Raw genomic sequence first — 6,796 nt, 5'->3', positions numbered from 1 at the left:
TTTCACGCAAAATCTCATGATTAAAGTATAGTAAAGGGCATATACTTATGATTCCATTTATATAAAATTCAAAAACAGGCAAAACTCCCATATGGTGATAGAAAGCAGGATAGTTGTTTTCTTGGAGAAGAGGGTGGGGAGTGCCTGGGAGGGGGCAAGAGGACAGATTCTGGAGAGCCGGAACATTCTCTCTCACGATCGAGCTGTTGGGGGCACAAGTGTGTCGCCTTTGTAACTGTGTGCTTTGTGCACTTCTCTACGTGTATATTATATTTCAATAAAAATGCTTAAATAATTTTAGAACGAATAAATCAAGACCGCAGTGCTGGGAGGAGAGACAGCCACCTCTGGGCCAACGGAACGCACCTACAGGCTGCACCCTGGACAACAGCTGGACACCTGGGACAGGGCATGGGTGCTCTTAGCCCCTGATACCAGGACCGGCTCCTCACCCTTAGGGAGCACCCCTGCTCCGGGCCGCAAGGAAGAATGCCCAGCCTGCCCCACCCTGCTGCCTTGACCAGAGAGGGCTGGGGAGCCACATTTCTATTCAGCTGCCTCTCGGCCAGATTCTGCTGAGCTCAAATGCTAAAGAACTAGGCATACCCTGCCACTTAAATGATAAAGTGACACCCAAAAAACTCACCCTTATTTATTATTCATTTTACTTCACCAAGAAGACCCAGAGGACAGTGATCAAAAGGCAGGCAGAGTTCTGTTTCCAAAAGAGCCTTCCTAGAATCTGGATTTCCCCAAGCCCACCTCCCAGCCCTGAGCAACTCCACGCAGCAAACCCAAAGGCTGCGAACTCCTTTGGCAGCATCCCCAGGAGCTCCCACCATCACAGGGGTGGTGGTTGGTAGTAGAACTGCCCCACTCCGCGCCTCTGCCTGGCCCAGATATCTTGGTTTTATTTTTATTTTCACTCTCATTCTTTTCTTTTGAGAGCCAGCAGAAGACGCACACGCCTCCTATATAAAACGGCACTAGCCAAAACAAATGCACATCAAATGCATTTATTTGCACAGACACTCATAAAAACTTTACTAGACACCAAATCATTACAGTAAGGGGCAAACCTCCAACTCCTCCGATCCCCAGTGTTTTGAAGTGGATTTAAGATAAAGATCAAATAGGATGGGCGCTGCTCCCGCATCACACCCAGCCCCCTTCCCCAGCCATGATACCCTCGGGGTGGAGACCAATGAACTTTCTTGCTTTTGTGAATTTGTGTCCAATTCATATAAAATGTCTTTCTGCAAGTTATTCTTTAGTGTTCTAATGGGGCTTTTATGGCTCCAAATACGGTCCTTGGCTTTTTCTTTGTTCTGGCTCAGGTCCTCAGTTGGGGAAGCCCCTAGTTCTAGATGGGCTGCTGAAATAATCCAGCCCATCCATTTGGCAAGAAATGCAAAGATTCTTGAGGAAAGTGCCTTTTAAAAATATATATATATACGGCACCTTGAAAGTCCCACATGGTCGGTTTTGATGTGTTGGGCTGAAGCCCCTAATTCTGTTGCCTTCCAAGGGTATGGCTAGCAGCAGCTACCCCCAGCCCCGGTCCCACAGCCAGGGCAAGTGGAGAAGGCTGAGGCTATCTGTGCTGGATGCCTGGGCCCTGCCTGGGTGTGCTCCTGTGCCCAGCCCCCGGCTGCCTGGATCCGATTCTCACCCGCCCTGGAGGAAGGGAGATGGCGGAGCTCAGCACTTGTCTGTTTTCCCCCAGGTCCTGGTTGGAGGAGGGGGAGGCAGCCATGATTTCTCTAAGTCCTGGGGTACCCCTTTTCATCCAATTATTCACCAAATATTTATAGAGACCTACTATGTGCCAGGTGCTGTGGTGAGCACTCACTTCAGCCTCTCAACAACCCTGGGGGATAGACGCTATTATTATGCCCGCTTTACAGATGAGGAAGCTGAGGTGCAGAGTAAGGGCAAAACCTTCCTGAGGTCCCACAACCAGATCCTGAAGCAGAGCTGGGTGCCTCCCTGAGACCTGCTCCTAACCACTCCCAACCACTGCCTGGCCAGTGGCAGACCTGAGCCCTGGGCCACCTACCATAGGGCACTGCTTCTCTAAACTCCAGCCCTGAGGGCTGACGGCAGCCTTTGGATCTGAGGGAGCCGGATCTCCCGACCCACCAAGGAGGAATCCCATGACTAATGACCCAGATCTTGTGCTGAAAAGTCATGGGTCTGTGGTCAGAGACTCCACCGGCTGGCTGAGGGTGGGGCTGGTCTGCAGGGAGGACACAGAAAGACTTTGCTGGGGCTGGGTGGTCCCACACACTGCACACAGCCACACACTAGCACACAGCCTCAGAGCCACACACACTGCCTCACCAGCAAACTCTGCCTAAAATCCTGCCCTCTGCCATCTCTCTCTCATCCACCCAGAAAACCCCAGATGGGAGAGTGAGAACCTGCTCCCAGCCCTGAGTCGGAGGGACCCCGGCGTGGACCCCTCCCCAGTCATTCCTCTCTGTAGACCTCTGCCCGGCGCAGGGTCTCTGTGAGCTCTCCACGGGTGCAGGAGGACCACGGACATTTTCTCCTGGGTTGTGGGACAGTGACCAGGTTACTTATCACACAGATCTCTCTCTCTGCTAGCTGAGCTGGGGCCTGAGCCTTTGACCCACGTGTCCTGGGGTCAAGCAGGACTGGGGTCTGCGGGTCTGCGGAGGGGAGCGTGGTCACGGCTGGCTCCCAAGGCGGGGACACTAGATCCCTGCCGCTGCCATCCAGATTCACGTCCGGAGTTCCCAGGTCTCTGGACCCCGTGCTGCGTCCCAGGAATAGTGGCCCCCAACCCGGGCCATAGCTTGGGGTGGCTCTGGTCCAGTCTGGCTGCCTCCCCCTGATCTGAGCATGACCAGGGCCAATGGCATCCGGGCAGCGTGGGTCGGGTCTGGGCGCTCCGGCAGCCCTGGCTCTCCTCGCAGGGTGGAATCGCCAATCCGTGCATCTCCTCTCCGCGCCTCCGTGCTCCGCAGCACCCGGCCCCGGCTGCGCCCTGTACTCCACCCCTGCCGGAGATCTTCCCCTCCAGCCAGGGCTGTAAACTGGGAGGGGGGCCGCGGCTCGGCTCTGGTCAGAAGCACAGCCGGAGGGAGGACGGACAGGGCTCCACTGTGGGGAGGAGGATCATAGGACTGTGTTCGTGGGAGGCTGATAGCTCAGGCGCGGGCACGGGATGCAAGGTCCTAAGGAGAGGGGCAAGCAGGGACAGGGAAGGGCTCAGTGGAGATGGGGCGTCCGCAGGATTGGGGGAGCCGAGACCCCGGCCCTAGTTCTTGCTTCTTCCCAAGCGATTCCGAACAGCCGACTCAGTCTCTCCTTAGGTGGAGAAAATTTGAAGCTGTTTCTGCCGCTGAAGTCCGAGCCAGAGAAAATCCCGGATCGGAGGGAGCGCCCGGGTGCGAGCCGCCGCCGGCATCGTGGGTCCTGGGTCCCCAGGGGGGAATTGGGGGTACAGGATCGCACCGGCTCCCGTCGGGCGGAGCAAGGTGCCGCTCGCCGCCTACCGGCAGTACCCGACTCCGGGTCTAGGACCCGGTTCTACCGTCCCGTCGGCCGCTTCTTCAGCAGGGGAAGCGGTCGGGAGGCACAGGAACGGCGATCGTGCTTGGGAGAGACCTGGGGCCTCTGCGCGTCCGTATGCGAAGGACCCGGGATCGCCCACTCAGCTGGGGGAAAGAGAGACCCGGGGAACGGGGACAAAGGGCAAGGAACAGGACCTATAGGGAGATCCGGAGAGCGAGGACGAATGGACAGGAGCGGGAAGGGCGTGGAGAGGGGACCTCTGGTTTGTAGACTAAGCAGCCCCACTCACAGACCAGACGGCAGCCTGAACCTGGGTCGGGCCGCACCTCGGCAGCCGTGCGGCTCTAGGCACCACCCTTGGCCCTCCCGATGTCGGCCCTGGTGGTGTGGGCTGTGACGCCGGCAGGGGCGCAGGGAGACGTGCCAAGATTCTGTGCACCCCAGGACAGACCAGCTGCGGCACCCAAGGGGGGGTCCGCCGGCACGTCCTCCCGCACTGAGATCCAGCCTTCGAGCAGTCCCGGCAATGCAACCCTGGGCACAGTCGTTGGCCCCGACTCGGCCCTGGACGTCAGCCCGAGGTCAGAGAAGCCTAGAAGGCCTGGCCACAGGGACCCCATTCAGCCCAAAGGGAGAAACGTGGAGAGGAAGAGGCGAGGCACAGGGAAGGTGGGGAGTGGGACACAGAGAAAGGGGGATGGAACGCTGCACGAGGAGTCTGCGGTCCGGGGTGGGTCTGCCGGGCCTTTGACGAGAGAGGATTCTCAAGTGCTCTCTGAAGGAGAAAGCAAGGGTCTGGGCCTAGAACCAGGACCCTCTCACCTAAAGGGAGTCGCCCGACAGCGCTGCAGGGACGCAGCGCTGCCAGCAGAGGGCAGAATGTATCTGGTCAGTCCACCAGCCCTGAGCCGGGCTCTGCGCCTCGCGGCTCTGCGCGCCCGAGCCTTGCCTGCCCGGCTTCTCCCGGCAGCGGCCGCGCCCCCGCCCCAAATGCCCGGAGAAGGCAGCCCAGGCCCAACCTCGGGACCTCAAGACCTGGAGTCTCCAGGCTGCGCAAGGACAGGGGACCAAGGGCGGGTGAGAGAAACTCCACATCCACTCATCCACCGTCCTGAATACAGACACAAAGACGGCGAGAAATACACGGAGACACAAAGCCGTACATACATACCAAAAACAAACAAAAAACACCAAAACTCGGAGAGACTCGCGAGCACACAGAACCATTCAGAAACTCGGAGATACACACAGACAGACAAAAGTGACACGAAGACACACATATAAACAGAAAACGATTCCAGACACAATACAGAGTCTGAGACACACAAAGACGTCCAACCTGCATTGAGTGACACAGACACAGGGACACAAAGACCTACAAAAACACAGAAGATACAAAGGCACGGAAGGACCTGCAGATTCACACTCAGACACACACACACAACGATGCAGGGGAATCGGACACAGATTCCCACACTCGGAGCCCAGAAAGTCTCAGGAACACAGAAATATTGTGTGCACACAGAGACACGGGTGCACAGGCAGCGAGAGCCTTGGATGCGGGAGCACGGACACACACAGCACACACACATACTCACCGACACACACGCAGGTACTGGGGTGGGGCAGGAGCCTCTAATCCTCCACAAAGCCGGCCCCTCCGCGGGGCCCCGCGGCACAGGGGGTCACTTCTGACCAAGCCTCCCGCAGGCTCCAAATCCGATCCGCCCTCTCGCCTCCAGCGGGGTCAGGGGACCCGCCTCCCATGCCCTCCGCCCCCGCCCCGCTCCGCGCCGCTGCCCCGCTCCGGGAGGGGCCAGGGCCTCTCCGCAGCGGCTCGCGGGGTCAGCCCGCGCCTGCCCCGGGGCCGCATCGGCCTCCCTGCTCACGGGCGAGCCGCGCCTCCGTGGGGACCCAGGGGCCGAAGACACAGCCGGACCGAGCGCGGGTGCCAGGCCGGTGGATGCCAGGCCCGCGGGCGCCGGCGTCGGCCGCTCGATCTTGCCGTCCTTTCGCTCCCCAGTGCCGAGGCCCACTTCGCCCAGGCTGGCCAGGGCGCTGTCTCCGCCCGGCGCGGCCTACAGACCCCTGGCCGGGTCCCTCCGCCCCCAAAGGTAGCCTATCCCAGCCGCCAATCCGGTTTCCTTCGAGCGACCGAACACACGTCGTCCCGGGCCTTCAGTCCCCGACCCTGGAGCTACCCCTACCCGTGCCCCTCGCTCCCAATCCTGCCAGGCCAGGTTCTGGTCCATCGCCCCCACTCCTGCCCGGGTACCTCTTTCCCAGACGTAATCGTCCTCTAAACTCTCCGTCGCCTGAACCGGGACCTCACCTTCCTCGCCTGCCCCGTGTCCCCCATCCTTGATCCCGGGGCCGCTCCGGGATCTTCGGTTACCCCTCCACCCAATCTCTGCCACGTCTGAAGCTTTCCCGGACCCCTCACCCCAAATTCGGGGCCCAACCCCCTCTCCCTGGGCCAAGGACCCCTTTGGTGAGTCCTGAGCCAGCAGCCCTTTCCTCCTGCAGTTCCCCGTCCCTCAGTCCCGGCAGCCAGCCCTCTCCGCGGACCACACCGGCCCCGGGAAGGCGCCTCCGCCCGGGGGACGCCAACTCAGCCCGGTGTGACCTACCTCGGCCGACAGTCGGGGTCCCCGGGCGGCCACTCCCGGCCGGCGCCGTCCCCTGGTGGAGCCGCTGCGCTCCCCGCCGTCCGCGCAGTCCGGCCTCGCTCGGGGCCACTCCTCTTACTGCTGAAGCTTTACAAAATATTAATAATACAGAAGGCAAGAAAGAAAAAAGAAAGCCTTCATTCCCCAACTCCCAAATCAATTTTTCAAAGGGGTGGGGCAGAAGGATTTGTTTCGAAGGCGACCCAAACTTCTGCGAGGGGCCAGCAGGGCGCTCGGCCGTGCCGGGACGGCGGGGCCCACGCTCGGGGCCAGGCGCGGCGCGGGGCGCAAGCTGGGGGCGCGGGGAGCCCTCCCGCGGGGGGGGCGGCGACGGCACTATTTGACGTGGAGCCGCCGGCTCATCCCGGCGCAGGGATACGAGGCGCACCAATGAGTTCAAATGTCAGGAAGTTTGAGGAGGGGTGAGGCGGCTCCCGGGCGCAGTATCCCTCCGCCGCCAGCCCCGGCTCTAAACCGAGCGGCTCCCCGGGCGCACCATGGCACTGGGGTAGTGCGGGGAGCGCGCCTGGAGCCCCGCGGCCCGCTGCGCCCCGCCCGGGACCCCGCTGCGCCGCCCGCGCCCC

The 6,796-nt window shown here is 60.7% G+C and overlaps 1 pseudogene; it reads right to left on the bottom strand.

The window, feature by feature from the left end:
• Positions 1-831: 831 nt before the first annotated feature.
• On the bottom strand, positions 832-4,163 carry LOC147913195 (uncharacterized; annotated as a pseudogene).
• Positions 4,164-6,796: the final 2,633 nt, after the last annotated feature.

Source organism: Ceratotherium simum, chromosome 29 (assembly GCF_057802395.1).
Source record: "Ceratotherium simum simum isolate JZ-2026a chromosome 29, ASM5780239v1, whole genome shotgun sequence".
Classification (NCBI taxonomy): Eukaryota; Metazoa; Chordata; class Mammalia; order Perissodactyla; family Rhinocerotidae; genus Ceratotherium; species Ceratotherium simum.
The sequence above is the reverse complement of the archived record's forward strand: the minus strand, read 5'-3'. Positions and strand labels throughout refer to the sequence as shown.